This window comes from Stegostoma tigrinum, chromosome 38, assembly GCF_030684315.1.
Source record: "Stegostoma tigrinum isolate sSteTig4 chromosome 38, sSteTig4.hap1, whole genome shotgun sequence".
NCBI classification, from domain to species: domain Eukaryota; kingdom Metazoa; phylum Chordata; class Chondrichthyes; order Orectolobiformes; family Stegostomatidae; genus Stegostoma; species Stegostoma tigrinum.
Genome location: NC_081391.1, coordinates 19927677 through 19944989, shown reverse-complemented (window position 1 = coordinate 19944989; position 17313 = coordinate 19927677). Strand labels below are relative to the sequence as shown.

Below are 17313 nucleotides of genomic sequence, written 5' to 3'. Positions count from 1 at the left end.
CAGTTCCCATTATCTCTGAGTCTTAACATCCATCTGGTTTTAATGCTTGGTATTTTTCAAGGCTTAACCTGCCCCTTCATTTTTAAGGAGAAAAACATTAACTTGCGATGGCTGCTGTAATCACCTGACCACAAGGATATCCATTCACGACCATCAATAAACCAGAACCTGTCTGAGCTGAAATAAATCATTGAACTGACTGAAGCCAGTCATTCCAGTCAGTATCTCCTGGCTGATTTATGTATTTCTGGAGGTTTCACATAATGGAATAAAAATTATCTGCTGCTGGGGCAGGGGGTGAGGGTTGAGGTGACTATGTGGGAATGCATAAACAAATTTGTATTTCAGACAACAGCATTTGGGCAGAGAAGGGAAAATAGTTGGGTTTAGAACTGAAAGGTCTTGTAGAGCTAGTATCCCCAGTGATAACGCAAACTGGAAAATATCCATGCACTGAACTCGAAGGTCATGAAAAAATTTGTTCAGGCCAATGCTATCAAGTAAGTAACTGTGGTCTCGGGTTAAAACCTGGCACTCAAGGACTGTACTGATGTTGCTACTTGTTATGTTCTTTGATCTGCCTTCATAGTAGACACTTTTCAAACAGGTATGTCATGACAATGGATCAGAGCCCCAGAAGCTACCTATGGAGGCATAAAACTTTCTAATTCTGATGTGCATGCTGAGAAAAGCAGACTGCAGATGTGAATTCAGTGAGCGACTGGCATAATCATGAATGGAGCCATGAAATGACAGACCTGTACAGGATGAATTAAACTCCAATCAGAAATACAAAAAGCAAGAGGCTGAACACCCGACGGGGACTCTCAAAATCAAGGGTTTTAAAAACTGACCGCGACCCCCTGGTCCAAGTTGAATAGGGGCCTGGTGTACTGTTGTACTGTGAAGATCACAGCTTCAGAACAGCCACTAAACACCCTTGCACTTCAGGTTAAGAAAAGGTGAAGTCCCTTTCTCACTCTGAATACCGCCACTATTAATAAGAATTTCAATTTACCTGTGAAGCCAAGAACCCCAAACCAACTGCTCTCCTCCAAAGGGGTCATCTAATATAACAGCCCAGATATTCTACTATCTATTCTTTCAAACATTCCTTCAGGATCTGAAGGTTCATACCCTGGCAATAAGAAGCCGTAGATGTGCCAACACCACAGTGACTGCAGTAGTTCAAGATTGCAGCTCATCGCTATCGTATCGAGGGGCAATTTGGAATGGGCAATAAATGTCGGTTGATTTAGCAACACTCGTGTTACTGGATCAAATATCCAGAGGTGTGGGCTAACAGGGGTTCAAGTCTCACCACCAACTTCAAGGCAATGAAAACAAATAATGAGGAACGTAGCGTTACTCTCAACAGTGATCGCCATGCAAACTGTCGCCAGCTGTTATTATTTTTTAAAAAACCATCCGGTTCAATCATGTCCTCCAGGGAAGGAAATCTGCAGCCTGACCTGATTTGGCTTACGCATGACTCCAGGCCCACAGCAATGTGGTCGACTCTTAAATGCCCTCTGAAATAGCCCTAGCAAGCCACACTGTGCATGGGCAACGAGGGACGGGCAACATTCACTGTGCAACTTGCCAGTGGCTCCTACATCCCAGGAAAGAAGATTTTCAAAATCGCGTCGGAAGAGGCGTGAGTGAGAGATAGCAGGCAGTTGGGCCGAATGGCCTGCCTCTGTGAGGTAGAGCTGGGCCATTTGGTGCCTTCCAAGTGAGGGTTAAAAGGTTCAGGGGTTTTCTATCGATCACACTTTAGTTACCCCTGTTGAAATCCTTCGGAGTCCACTGTAGGGACAGGGGTTGGGATGGGGGCTGTTTTTCCTTTCTCACAGCACTCTCTCGATCTAACAGCCCAAGCTATTTTCATCACAAGCTGTGCACAGAGTAGACTGTTTTGTGGCTAGGGTTTCAGAGATTGGCCAGTGCACCTACTGCAGACACAGCCAGTGATTTGAAGGGGAAAATTGCGGGAGAAAGATTTAAAACGAAGGACTTATATTTTTGTCACCTCCCCGACCCAGACCCCCAATTCAGAACAGCCCAAAGTGTTTGGCAGCCACTCATTGTAACTTAGGAAACACTTAGCATCCACTGTGCACAGCACAATCCCACTAGAAGATATGACATAAATGAAACAAATGTCTTTTTTCTAATGACGTGAGATAAACGTTGGCCTGAGCACTCCAACTCTCACCCAGGCTCAGGTGGCCACTCAGTCCATCAGAGAGAGCAGATGGGGGCTCGGTGTAGTAACTTGACTGGAGGATAGCACCTCTGACAGTACAGCACTCCCTCAAAGTGTCAGCCTGAGCTCCAGGCTTTAGGAGCAGTTGGGGGGCACAAGATCTCTCAGACTTGGCAGAACTGTCAATTAAATGGAAAGCTCTGTGGGAGGCAATCAGCTTCAAACTTCAAAACCACTCAGTCCTCAGATGGTTAAGTCGCGCCACACGTTGCTAACGGTTCAGTTGGCCACGACTCAGAGCTAAAACAAGCTGCATTTTTGTCGACTCTGTCACGTTATCTCTCCTACCCTACTGGCTGACCTCGCCCTCGCAGGCATCACTTGACAAAAAAATTATCTTCCACCCTTCAGCTTTAGAGGATAGTCGAGGGGGGGAGGGGAGACAGGGGAGCGAGCGCAGTAGAGGGAGAAGGAGAGACGCGGAGAAACAGAGAGAGAGAGAGCAAGAGTCGGCTATTTGGAGGAGCCTTGCCATGTCAGAAAGCAAGGATCAGGGGAACGTGCTCATCACAGAAAAGGATACGGACACAGCTGGGTTGTCCAAAACCCCGTGCTTGGAGCTGAGAACAGCCATGGAGAAATGGTGAGCCTGACAAGGAGCTTTGAGACACATTCCTGTCTGATTGTAATTTTATGGGTGGTGTGCGAGCCTCACAGTAAAATGTGGCGTCTTGCTTCAATTTACCAAGTGCGTGGCTGCATTGGTCATTCGCTTTCCAGTGCGTCTGCGTGGGAAGTCAGGCAGCTCATGCACAACGCAAGTTAACCATTTCCATGGAATTCCGGCTCTCCCATCCCCTGTTCTCCCTGCAAGGGTGACTGCAAGGTTACTCTGTTTACTCAGTGCAGGAGGAGGGAGTCTCGATGAGTTCCCTATGATTACTATCCATAACAAATATGGGTAATGTAGAGACAGTCAGCGTCAGCCATGACAGTCTGTGTCAGCATGAAGTTGGTGTCAGCCATGACAGTCGGCCATGACAGTCAGCGTCGGCCATGACAGTCGGCGTCGGCCATGACAGTCGGTGTTGACGATGACAGTCTGTATCGGCCATGACAGTCTGTATCGGCCATGACAGTCAGTGTCAGCATGAAGTTGATGTCAGCCATGACAGTCGGTGTCAACCATGACAGCCGGTGTTGACCATGACAGTCTGTGTCGGCCATGACAGTCAGTGTCAGCATGAAGTTGGTGTCAGCCATGACAGTCGGTGTCAGCCATGACAGCCAGAGTCGCCCATGACAGCCAGAGTTGCCTATGACAGCCAGAGTCGGCCATGACAGTCAGTACCACATTGCAGCTGACCTTCTGTTCTAACGGACTATAGAAATTATGCCACCTTGAACACACCATCTGTGGCTGTGCACTCAGCCTCCTGGGCAGTAACTCAAGAATTCCCTCCCTTCAACCTGAAGATCTCTGAGACTGTCTCTCGGAGACACTCCTTAAACATCCGACCCAAACTCCCCACCCTACCTGTCGGGCTTCTGAATCCTCCTCATGGTTGAATATGCTCCAGTGAAGCATCGTTGGTATATTTTGCTACCTTGAAGGTGCTGTACAAAGGCAAGCCGTTGTTGTTTTCATGTGATGAAGAATTAGAATGGTTCTCAAGACGGAAACAAGAAATGTCGACCCAGGGGCACATTTCGCTTCAATATTTGCAGAATCACAGAAACACTGTAGCACAGAAAGAGGCCGTTCAGCATATCACTTCCATACTGGCCTTTTGCAGAATCACAGAATCAATACAGTGGACAAAGAGACCATGCAGCCTCATGTACTTCTCACTTCGGAGGGTCAATGTCTAATTTTCGGAAGTAAAAGTTTACTTTTAATTTCAAGTAGAAGCCGAATGAAGCAGTGTGTCCGTTTTAGATCAGCACAGAGGAGAATTAGAAGGTCTCACATTGAGTCAGGAACAGGGCATGGAAAACTCCAGCCTTGAAAAAATGCTGAAAGGAGAGGACTTTGTATAGGAGAAGGCAGGATACTTCTAAGACATAGAGAAAGCAATGGGCAGGATAAGGGGACTAACTAATAAGCATGGAAGCATAATACTATTTTAAGGAGGCAATTTTAAAAAAAGAACTGCAGATGCAGGAAATCAGAAACAGAAATTGCCTGAGAAACTCAACAGGTCTGGCAGCATCTGTGAAGACAGAAACACAGTTAACATTTTGAGACTGGTTACTGTTCTTCGAGGGTCACTGGACCTGAAACGTTGACATGGTTTCTCTCTCCACAGATGCTGCCACACCTGCTGAGTTTCTCCAGCAAATTCTGTGTTTGTTTCGGGTCCAGCAACCCTTCTTCAGCGCTGCTGTAAGGAGGCAATAATTTTATGCATAGCTGAACAAATATTACAATATGTAACAGAGAAGATTAGTTCCTCAGTGAATTGGGGAGGGAGGAGGAGGAGTTGAGATTCACCCTAGCATCTGTGGAAGCATCAGATAGAACGGCTGAAGAAGACTCTCACTTTTCTTGAGTAGTAAAGAACCAAATTATTTTGATATATTTATGTGTGTGGTTTTGGTCTCCTTCTCTGAGGAAGGGTGTCCAGGCTATGGAGGGACAGCAACAAGAGTTTTACCCAAAATAAACACAGAAGTCGCTGGAGAAACTCAGCAGGTCTGGCAGCATCAGTGGAGAGAGAAACAGTGTTCATGTTTCAGGTCCAGTGACCCTCGAAGAGCAGTCACTGGTCTCAAAATGTTAACTGTGCTCGCTTTTCACAGACGCTGCCAGACCTGCTGAGTTTCTCCAGCGATTTCTGTGTTTATTTCAGATTTCCAGCATCTGCAGTTCTTTGTTTTATTCGCGGCTTAACAGGGAACTGCAAGACTGACGTACAAATGGATATTGGATTGGTTAGGACTATATCCACAAGAGTTTAGAAGATAAGGGTGGAAGGAGCTTTTCTGGAAATCTACAAAATTCTCAGTGGGATAAACAGGATAAATGAAGGAAGAATGTTCCCAATGCCCGGGGAGGCAGGTGGGGCGGGGGGGCGTGCAGTCAAAGGCAAAAGGAGGAGGCCATTTAGGGCTGAGATGAAGAGAAATACCTTCACCCAGAGGGTGGGGTCCTGTGGAATTCTCTGCCACAGAAAGCATTTGAGGCCAAAACATTGAATGCTTCCAAAAATGAGTTAGATACAGAACATAGAACTTAGAACATAGAATATTACAGCGCAGTACAGGCCCTTTGAAAGTTGGGTTTAAAGGGATCAAAGGATATGGGGAGAAAGCAGGAACAGGGGACTGAGTTGGATGATCAGCCATGATCATATTGAATGGCAGAATAGATTTGAAGGGGTGAATGGCCTACTCCCGCTACTATTTTCTATGTTGCTGTGAACAAACTGGTTGCCTATAAGGAGACTGTTGGTTCTATGCCCTCTGGTTAGGCAGGGCAAACAGAATCCTGGGCCAGGAAAAAGATGCTTGCTCAGCAAATTGTATCCTGAAACACTGACATTAGTACTCTCAGATCTTCTGACTGCTCCAACATGCTACATAGTCAGCCACATCTGAAGTATAGCCCCACACCCCCAACGCCCCCACCCCACCCCCCCAACCCCAGTGCTCTGGAGCGAAATGCAGCGGCCAACTGGAGGACAGCAACATCCAACTCAGCAGCAGCCAAGTTAAAAAAATGTGCTTGGCAGTTTTGGCAGAGGGAAGAAATATTGACCAGGGTGAGACAGGAAGATGATGGTGTGGTAGTAAGCAAATGTGCAGTAATTTGTTTCCTCATCGTCTTCCTTGCGGTTGATGCCTTCCAGAGCTGAATAGGTTGCCGACCGTCACATTCTAGAACCGGGCATTTGGATAAAGAGTTGGATGACTGCCAGCATGGAATTTTGAGTGTGGCAATTTGGAGGGGTGGGAGGAGTAAACCCAGGGGAGGGTGCCAGATAAAGATCAGGAATAACCAGGGACAGCCAACCTGTTTGTCATTAATTTCATTGCGTGCAATTCCTGGTATTATCTTAATGTCCAATTCAGTGCTCTAATTCAAGCTGAAGGTGGTTTTGTCTGTTTATCAGACAAGGCCAGCCCCAGGGCAAGGATTGAGGGCTGTGTCACAGGGATGGATAACTTGAACTGTCAGGTTCACGGGCTGACTCAGCGCCTGTGTAACTGTGGAACTAGGGAGGAATTTTGAAGCATTTCACAGCTGGATGCCGCTGTGTCTCATTGTGCTTGTGTACTGAGGCTTGATCGACCATTAGTGCTGGATGTTTGGGTGCTACACCCACCCTGATAGGCACATTTTTGTGCAAATTCTGTCTTTACAAGAGAATAATGTGCTTCTTCACTGCTGCACACAGTCTGGGAACACTGTGGAGTCTGATTTTAGGCTAGCTATCAACTTGAGTGGTACTATCGCTGAGGAATCGAATGTTCTCTCTGGTTGAAATGCTCAGTTTACCAAGATTTGGATGCAGTATGAAGCTCTGTACATCATTGCTGCTGCACTTCAGATCCCTGCTCCTAGACTTGCTGACCAGCTAAATCTGTTCTCATTGCCTCACACATGCACTCACATGGACTGCACATGTGTACATTCATTTAACAGACATCTCTCACTTGACTGAAGGACACAACCATCAGAACAAAATCTAAATACTCGGAATCTAGTCCACTGCATTTGCTGCTCACAATGTGATTTATGCTGCAGCTGTACAAAACCCTGCTGCGGCCGCACTTGGAGTATTGTGTACAGTTCTGGTCACCGCATTATAAGAAGGATGTGGAAGCTTTGGAAAGGGTGCAGAGGAGATTTACTAGGATGTTGCCTGGTATGGAGGGAAGGTATTACAAGGAAAGGCTGAGGGGCTTGAGGCTGTTTTCATTAGAGAGAAGAAGGTTGAGAGGTGACTTAATTGAAACATATAAAATAATCAGAGGGTTAGATAGAGTGGATAGGGAGAGCCTTTTTCCTGAGATGGTGACGGCGAGCACGAGGGGGCATAGCTTTAAATTGAGGGGTGAAAGATATAGGACAGATGTCAGAGGTGGTTTCTTTACTCAGAGAGTAGTAAGGGAATGGGACGCTTTGCCTGCAACGGTAGTAGATTCGCCAACTTTAGGTCCATTTAAGTCGTCATTGGATAAGCATATGGACGTACGTGGAATAGTGTAGGTTAGATGGGCTTGAGGTCGGTGTGACAGGTCGGCACAACATCAAGGGCCGAAGGGCCTGTACTGTGCTGTAATGTTCTATGTTCTATGTTCCTCTACATTGGGGAAAACGATGCATAAACTGGGTGACTCTCTCTGAATGGCCATATCTGGCTTGTGCTAAATGCTTTCGACAAACATTACACTCTCCCTTTTCAGACAGCCAAGAAATCCGAAACAAACACAGAATGCTGGAGAAACTCAGGGGGACTGTGCGGTCCGAAACAGAGTTTAATGTTTTGAGTCTGACATGTCTCTTCTTCAGAAGAAAAGAAACACTGATTCAGAGATAATGGGAACTGCAGATGCTGGAGAATTCCAAGATAATAAAATGTGAGGCTGGATGAACACAGCAGGCCAAGCAGCATCTCAGGAGCACAAAAGCTGACGTTTCAGGCCTAGACCCTTCATCAGAGAGGGGGATGGGGAGAGGGAACTGGAATAAATAGGGAGAGAGGGGGAGGCAGACCGAAGATGGAGAGTAAAGAAGATAGGTGGAGAGAGTATAGGTGGGGAGGTAGGGAGGGGAGAGGTCAGTCCAGGGAAGACGGACAGGTCAAGGAGGTGGGATGAGGTTAGTAGGTAGATGGGGGTGCGGCTTGGGGTGGGAAGAAGGGATGGGTGAGAGGAAGAACCGGTTAGGGAGGCAGAGACAGGTTGGACTGGTTTTGGGATGCAGTGGGTGGAGTGGAAGAGCTGGGCTGGTTGTGTGGTGCAGTGGGGGGAGGGGACGAACTGGGCTGGTTTAGGGATGCAGTGGGGGAAGGGGAGATTTTGAAACTGGTGAAGTCCACATTGATACCATTAGGCTGCAGGGTTCCCAGGCGGAATATGAGTTGCTGTTCCTGCAACCTTCGGGTGGCATCATTGTGACAGTGCAGGAGTCTGCCAATGTGGTATACTGCATCCACTGTACCTGGTGCGGCTTCCTCTACATTGGGGAAACCAAGCGGAGGCTTGGAGACCGCTTTGCAGAACATCTCCGCTCAGTTCGCAACAAACAACTGCACCTCCCAGTCGCAAACCATTTCCACTCCCCCTCCCATTCTCTAGATGACATGTCCATCATGGGCCTCCTGCAGTGCCACAATGATGCCACCCGAAGGTTGCAGGAACAGCAACTCATATTCCGCTTGGGAACCCTGCAGCCTAATGGTATCAATGTGGACTTCACCAGTTTCAAAATCTCCCCTTCCCCTACTGCATCCCTAAACCAGCCCAGCTCTTCCTCCCCACCCACTGCATCCCAAAACCAGTCCAACCTGTCTCTGCCTCCCTAACCGGTTCTTCCTCTCACCCATCCCTTCCTCCCACCCCAAGCCGCACCCCCATCTACCTACTAACCTCATCCCACCTCCTTGACCTGTCCGTCTTCCCTGGACTGACCCATCCCCTCCCTACCTCCCCACCTATACTCTCTCCACCTATCTTCTTTACTCTCCATCTTCGGTCCGCCTCCCCCTCTCTCCCTATTTATTCCAGTTCCCTCTCCCCATCCCCCTCGCTGATGAAGGGTCTAGGCCCGAAACATCAGCTTTTGTGCTCCTGAAACACTGATTCACCTGCCTTTAAATCATTTCTGTATTATACATAGGAAAAACACAAGACTTGGAAACAGGAGGAGACCATTTAGCTAAATTAAGACAAAATACTGAGGTTACTGAAGAGCTGAGCTTAAAACAAATGAAGTTCCAAAGGAGTCATCTCAGACTCAAAGCATTAATTCTATTTGTCTCTCCACAGATTCTTCTAGGTCTGCTGAATTCCGCCTGCACTGTCTGGTTTTATTTTGGGAGCCAGTCAGCCTCTTGAACCTGTCCCATTATTTCACAAGAATGTGGCTGATTCGTATATCAGTGCCAACATTCCTTTGTTTCTATATCCAAAACAAAGCAGCTGCTTGATTGGCACCACATCCAGAAAAACATCCACTCTCTCCACCACCGAAGATCAGTAGCTGCAGTGTGTACTATCTATAAGATGCACTACAGAAATATACCCAGGGTCCTTAGGCAGCACCTTCCAAACTCATAACCACCTCTATCTGGAAGGACAAGGGCAACAGATACATGTGAACACCACCCCCTGCAAGTTCCTCTCCAAGCCACTCACCATCCTGACTTGGAAATGTATTGGTGCTCTTTCAATGTCGTGGGGTCAAAACCCTGGAATTGTCTCCCTAAGGGCATTGTGGGTCCTATTTACGGCACATGGACTACAGCGGTTCAAGAAGGCAACTCACCCCACCTCCTCAAGGGGCAACTAGGGATGGCAATAAATGCTGGGCACAGCCAGTGATGTCCATGTCCCATGAGTAAATAAAACAAAAACCCTTGTCGGCATTTTCCAACAAAGAATCTGTCCTGAAAATTTCCAGATGTCACTCTTGAAGAGCTGAGATCTAATTTTAAGATAGTGCCTGTGCCCCAATTCTGCATTTCCCAGGATCTAGTCTTCTGCATTCAATTAAGGTGACCATCTCTGGCTTGCAGTCAATGCTTTGAACAAACATTTCACTCTCCCCAGGCATGTCCTTTTCAGGCAGCTACTACAGGTCACAGGATTTAACATTTGCCAAACTGGCCTGTGAGCTCCTGATTGCACATCTATTTTTGGGTCAGTTTAAGTTGAAGTGCCCCAGACCCACATATCTTTGTGCAGCTTTCTACATAGGAAAGCATCAGCACGTGACTGTCTCCTGTTCAGAGATGTCTGGGGCAGGTGGGACTTATACCCGGGCTCACAGGTAGGGACACTACCATGGTGCTTCAGTATATGTCTAAAAAATTACAGAAATATTGCTCACTCCATTGATCTTATGTTTATGCACAGGGCCCTCAGGGGACTTGAAAGGGTGGATCTCGAAATGATCTTGTCCCTCATGGGAGAGACTTGAAGTAGGGGTCATGGTTTAAATGGAAGGAGAGATGAGAATTTCTTTTCTTCAAGAGTGTTAAGTGTGTTCAGAATTCTCTGACCCAAGGAGTGTTGGAGTCAGTCACTGAATATTTTTATGACAAAGGTAGATAGATTTTTGATGAACAAGGAGGTCAAAAGTCTTTGGAAGAGGTGGAAATACGGAGTTGAGGTCTCAATCAGGTTAACCATGATCTTATTGAATGATGGACCAGGTTTGAGGAGCTGCATGATCAACTCCTGCTCTTAATTCCTATGTTCCCGACATTTCCGTACTCTCATTTCCATCCCCTCGATCCCATATTTCTGTCAATCTAAATAAATAGTTTTTGAAACAGAAACAAAACCAGAAGCCACCGGAAAAGCGCAGCAGGTCTGGCAGCATCTGTGGAGGAGAAATTAGAGTTAATGTTTCGGGTGACCCTTCCTCAGAGCTGCTAGCAGCTGGGAAAGTGTCAGTGTATATGCAGAAGATACGGTGGAGGAAAGGAGTAAACGAGAGAGAAGATCAGTTGGACTGACAAAGGAGTGTGCAATGATGTGGCTGGGAGAGTGAATAGTTGTTAATGGAGACAGTTAGTGACTAACAATAGGTGATATGTAATGGCAGGCTATGTGATAACAAGGCCTGGCGTGTGGGGTACGGGCTAGGACATGGAACAATTCAGGCCCTAAAATTATTGAACTCAATATTGAGTCCGGAGGGCTGCAGGATGCCCAAGCAGAAAATGAGGTGTTGTTCTTCCAGGTCGCATTGAGCTTTGCTGGAACAGTGCAGCAAGCTGGAAGCAGAGAGATTGGCCAGGAAACAGGCTGGTGTATTAAACTGCATCAGAGATAATGGGAACTGCAGATGCTGGAGAATCCAAGACAACAAAGTGTGGAGCTGGATGAACACAGCAGGCCCAGCAGCATCTCAGGGGAAGGGAATATGTGTCTGAATAATTGTATAAACAATTTTTGCCCTTTTTGTAGATTGAGTTCCATCCCTGACACTGGAAGCAGTGTATAGAAAGCAAACGCTTAGAATTATAGATTGTGTGTGTGTGTGTGTGTGTGTTTGTGTGTGTGTGTGTGTGTGTGTCTGTGTGTGTGTGTGTTTATGTGTCTGTGTGTGTTTATGTGTGTGTGTGTGTGTGTGTGTGTGTAGTTGCCCTCTACAAAAAGACCCATTCCCTAGCTCTTTCCCCAAACCCCTGAAATTTCTTTCCTCTTCAGATAATTATCCAAGTTTCAAACTGAGGGTTGGGCCAACGCTGGAGTTTGAGAATCAGTTGCATTTTCCAAACAATTGTGAATATCCTTTCTAACTTTCTTTTCTAATGGCTTACAGCATTGCAGACAAAGGTGAAGAGAAATGTAAAGAAGCAACCCAGGCCTACAAAAACTGCATGAAAGCATTAGGACTTAAAGTTTAACAATAGCTGACTGGTGAGTGTCATGCGATAGGTTTTCAGTGCCAGTGTTGGTGGCCATGAGTAGGATTTACATATTGATGCTTAGCTGTTCCCTTCCTTAGTCATCAAGGCATGGAGTGGGATTTGAAACCAGAACTTCAGGCTCAACAGCGTGGTGTTTCATGGCCTCGTTTTCCTACTTCTGCCCGTTTCTGAAAGTTACTGTTTCTTTCCAATCTCCTTACCCAACGTGGGATGTTTTACATTGATGTGTAGGAGATTGAGGGGTGGCTTTATGGAGATTTATAAAATCATGAGGGGCACAGATAGGGGATTTTCCCCAGGGTGGGGGAGTTCTAAACTAAGGGGGTATATTTTTAGGGTGAGGGAGGAAACTTTTAAAAAGGACATGCGGGGTAATTTTTTACACAGTCGCCCATGTGCGGCATGATTTCCCAGAGAAAGTGGTAGAGGTGGGTATAGTTACAACGTTTAAAGGACATTTGGATAAATACATGAATAATAAATGGTTGGAGGGATACAGGCGAAGCGCAGGCAGGTAGGAGTGGTTTGGTTGGAAACACGGTTGGCATGGACTGGTTGGACCGACTGGTGCTGTGTGACTGTATGAGGAGAGTACCCTCCTCACTAATCCCCCTCCGCCCCCTTCACTCTCCATTTCCACAGCCAGAAACACCCACCCATCTGATCAACATTTTTGTAGAATAGCACAGCACGGAGGGAAACCATTCGGGCCATCCTTATTATACTGCTTTGTTTGAAAGAGCTTGCCTTGTTCTTGCCAGAGTGGCTTTTATCCACAGAACTCTGTACTTTTACTTCTCTCTTTGGGTATGCAATTCTTTGTGAAAACTACTGATAAATCTCCTTCCATTCTGAGAAGAGTTTGAGCAGGTTGGGCCTGTACTTATTAGCGTTCAGAAGAAACTTTTTGAAAGGTGTAAGAAACTTGGATGGTTGTAAAGAGGATGTTTCTCCTTGTGGGACAGTCCTGAAGCTTTCATCGCTGAAAAATAAGGGGTCACCCATTTAAAGCAAAGATTAGGAAAAGTATTTTTCTCAGAAGGTCATCAGTCTTTGGCATTCTCTTCATTAAAAGGCAGGGAAAGCAAAGTCTTGGTCTATTTTTAAGGCAGAGTTAGATATATTTTGATTAGCAAAGGGTGAAGAGTTATTGGGGGTAGGCAAGATGTGGAGTAATTGGATCGGATATGATCTTCTAGAATAGCGAAGGCCGAGTGGCCTCTTCCTGTTCCTACTTCATTCACACAGACGAAGCCCATGTCTAAACTCAATTCAGACCAACCCCTTTCATCCAGAAAAGGACACTTCCTGCCAGTGGATTTAAACTGGGGGCGGCTCTTGGCACGATGGACAGTGTCCCTGTGTCTGAGACTGAAGTAGCAGCTTTAAGTCCCACTTCCTGATGGGCAGAAAGGCATGTTCATAACTGTTCATAACATAAGCTGAGCATCAACTTGTAAACCCTTCCAACACACCACAGAGAGGAGATGAGAGGGAGAGTGTTTTGGTAATCTGTATGATGGAGTGACAGCTGAAGTTCTCCACCTGCACTGTTCCTGGCTGCAGACTACGATATGCAAGTGAAAGCGTTTGTACCCGCAACAACTCAGTCTGACCGAGGTTGAATGTACCAAACACCAAGGACTAGTGTTGGTCTCTCTCCATCAACTTAAAACAAAATATAAGTACTCAATTAAAACCTCCCTTTGCTTTTAATTCATTCATGAGACATGGACATCACTCGCAAGGCCAACATTTATTGTCCATCCCTTATCATCCAGAGGGTAGTTAATACTCAACCACATCACTGTTGGTCTGGAGTTACATGTAGCCCAGACCAGCTGAGGATGGCAGTTTCCTTCCCTAAAGGACACTAGCGAACCAGATGGACTTTTCTGACAATCGGCAACGGATTAATAGTCAGCATTAGATTCTTAATTCCAGATTTTCATCGAATTCAAATTCCGTCTGCCGTGGTGGGATCCGAACCAGGCTATCCGCAACATTAGCTGAGTGATAATACCACTTGGCTGCTGACTGCCCATGTACTTGCATCTCTCAACTCCTCGCGGGAGCTTCTTCCAGAGTTCCTCAGTCCCATTTCCCATTGCCACCTACTCACTGACAAACCTTCTGCTTGGTAATTAAACCACAGCAGAACAGTCACATCGAGCTGTTTCATTCTGATTTGGATTTTGTTGTATAATCGACAGCTCATGAAGGATCCATCAAATCCCAGCTCTGAACTTCCAAGGGTCTTTCACTGGAGCGACGCTAGGTCTGACACATTTCCAATTGTAAGGTCCATCCTCTTCCCCCTTGACCTTAAGCACGGGAGGGAGTCCATTGTTAATCTTCCCAACTACTTGTGATAGAAGGTCTTGCATTTACATATAGAGCTATGCTGAATCCTAAAACTTCATAAACAGTTCACAATTACTGCTTGCAACAAACAAGTTATGCACGCTGAGCAAAACAATACGTCCAGAAATAACTAACCAATTAGACTAGGGTGATGGCACTACAATGATGAAAATTAATGTGCTCTTCTTATCCTACATTTCGCGTTTAACAGTAGCCAGGACAGAATATTTTACACCCAACCAAAATTCAATTTGGGAGATATAACAAAGTGTGAAGCTGGATGAACACAGCAGGCCAAGCAGCATCTTAGGGGCACAAAAGCTGACGTTTCAGGCCTAGACCCATTTGTGCAGTGCAATGCTTGATCAGTTTGTCTCCTTGAGCAGTCCTCATTCAGCAGAGCTAAGCTGAGACCGAGCCAGATTCACAGCCCAGGCAGTGGGACATGATTACCAGTAGCTCAACATTTATCTGATATCACTCTCCAGCATTCCTTGGCACGAGAGGTGGAGTCAATAGGAGTTCATTAACAAACACACATTTTCTTAATTGGTAACTTCCAAAATATTCATGTGCAATTGAACTAATTTATCTTTAGGTAACTTTCTAACTTGCAACAATATGATTAGCTCCTCAGTCTCAACCCAATACTGTTTCACCGTCTCCACTTCCAGTCCACTTCCTGGTATGTATCCCATCCCCCTCTTAGTGGCAGAGAAGGCAAGACCCCACATTCTGGGGCTTTCAGCTTCCCTCCAAGAGCCTCCAACCTCTTCAACTGCATTCCTTGGTCCCTCCATCTAACCCTATCATCTCCCACTCTGTACCCATTCATGTGAAGAATCATTTAAATTTTTAAACTTTGATATCAGTATCTTGCTCCGAGAGCCACAACAGGAATCTTAAACAAGACCAGAATTAAACGCAGTTTTCCAAAAATCAATTTTTTTTTAATGATAAACGATTAAATCTTCATAATTCCAATTTCGGCTTGAATCTTTATCACCACTTCTTGAATTTTCATTTCTATGCATGAACTAAGGCATGTGTGTACGCTAACCTACACTAGTGGGCCGGAATACCCAACCACCTGCTGCCCTGAGCCACACGGCTCTCCCGTCCTTGGTGGAGCAACCAATTTATGCCAACACTCATGGAATTTTTAAGAGGCTTTGAACTCTAAACCAGCCAAGATAAAGTGTAATGCAACGGGCTCTTAACATTGAATAGGACAGTCACTGCACGGAAACAGGTCATTCAGCCCATCAAGTCTGTGCCGACTAGAACATAGAACATAGAACAGTACAGCACGGAACAGGCCCTTCAGCCCACAATGTTGTGCCGACCATTGATCCTCATGTATGCACCCTCAAATTTCTGTGACCATATGCATGTCCAGGAGTCTCTTAAATGACCCCATGACCTTGCTTCCACAACTGCTGCTGGCAACGCATTCCATGCTCTCACAACTCTCTGTGTAAAGAACCCGCCTCTGACATCCCCTCTATACTTTCCACCAACCAGCTTAAAACTATGACCCCTCATGTTAGCCATTTCTGCCCTGGGAAATAGTCTCTGGCTATCAACTCTATCTATGCCTCTCATTGACTGTTTGAACAATTTAACTAATTTCACTCCTTTGTTTTTCTCACTAATCTCTTTGGTGCTGATCTATTTCGCTTCACCTGCTGTGAAAAAATCTGCATCCACCACTCTCCCAGGCAGCAAATTCTAAGTCCTAATTACCCATTGGTGTCAGCCCTAATCAGCCATTGGTAACATCCCTACCCTGTAGCAGGAGACCCAGGTTCAAGTTCCACCTGCTCCAGAGATGTTTTATAACATTTCTGAACATGTTGATTAGAAAAATAGGTTAAATCAAAACTTGTTGCGTTCAGTACTTTTGTCAACCACCTCACACATACCCTCGACTTCTCAATCCTACCATCAACAGGAATTATTCCTCTCGATCTCCTCTGTCCAGGGCCTACATGATCCTGTCTGCCTCTACCCAATCTCTATTCAACCCTCTCTTCCTGACGCAAACCGACCCCAGCTTTGCAGATTTCCAGATACAATTGGGGCGCTTCACCCCTGGAATCAATATCTGTAAGGCCTTCACATCAACTACATGAAAAATAACAGCAGGGGTAGATCATGTTTCCTCTTCGGGCCTATCTGCAGGATGTGAGCCCTGGGTCTGCATGGCTCACTGTGAGAGCTGAATCACCCTTAAGGCCCTCCCTAAATCAGCATTCCAAATAGAAAGTAGCAAAGAATACAGGAGAAAATGTTGAAATAAGTAAAATCAGAAGTTGAGTAAAACAAAAATTCCTCAATTTTCTCCCTCCTCAAAACAAGCCAGACATCACAGCAGCCCAGAGAATAGCGAGTGCCTGAAGCTGGAGAAAAGCCAAACTTGCACAAGACCAGCCCCAAGCAGTTGACCCTTCTGCTCCGACATGGGGTCTCCCCTATGCATCAGTTTCACAGATCTCCTCCTGCTCCTTGTCTTTCAGATCCTCCTCCGATATAGACCAACCATCATGACTTGAAGATTCAGCGAATGTGCAACAAGGAGATCCACTGAGGGTGCTGACCAATCGCCATTCTTTACAGAACCTCTGATGAAGCCTCCGCCGATCAGTATTGGATTCAAACAATCAGTCACTACTCTTGTTTTGTTGTGAACTAACATTGCTTGGGTAAATAATTTTTAATGTTATAAAAGTATTAAAACACTGCAGTAATAGCTGTATAAATCTGGGATGAATGCTGTTGTGTCATGCAGGTCTCGAGCGACTGAAATTTTATTTTTAGGAGCAGGATAAATGCAGGGGAAGTGGATTCGCTTGGCGACAGACTAGCCCCTCCTATTCTCAGCCCAACCCCAGTACAGGCAAGGGACATTGAACAGTTACAGCAACTTGCCCTTCAGCCTGAGCATTTCAACTCCCTTCATCCTTTCCCCATAGGTCAGCAATTTCTTTCCTTTCACTGGTGGCTGTGCATCCAGTTTCATTAACACGATTGTAACATTTCACTGCACAAACAAGGGATATCGGGCATCACGGTAGCCCAGTGCTTAGCACTGCTGCCTTACAGCACCAGGGACCCCAGTCTGATTCC

General features: G+C 45.9%; 1 long non-coding RNA gene across 1 annotated transcript; it reads left to right on the top strand.

The window, feature by feature from the left end:
* Positions 1-2633: 2633 nt before the first annotated feature.
* Positions 2634-16930, top strand: LOC125447255 (uncharacterized). Its single transcript, XR_007246523.2, has 3 exons — positions 2634-2852; positions 11712-11809; positions 16704-16930. It is a non-coding gene; the product is annotated as an uncharacterized LOC125447255 (long non-coding RNA).
* Positions 16931-17313: the final 383 nt, after the last annotated feature.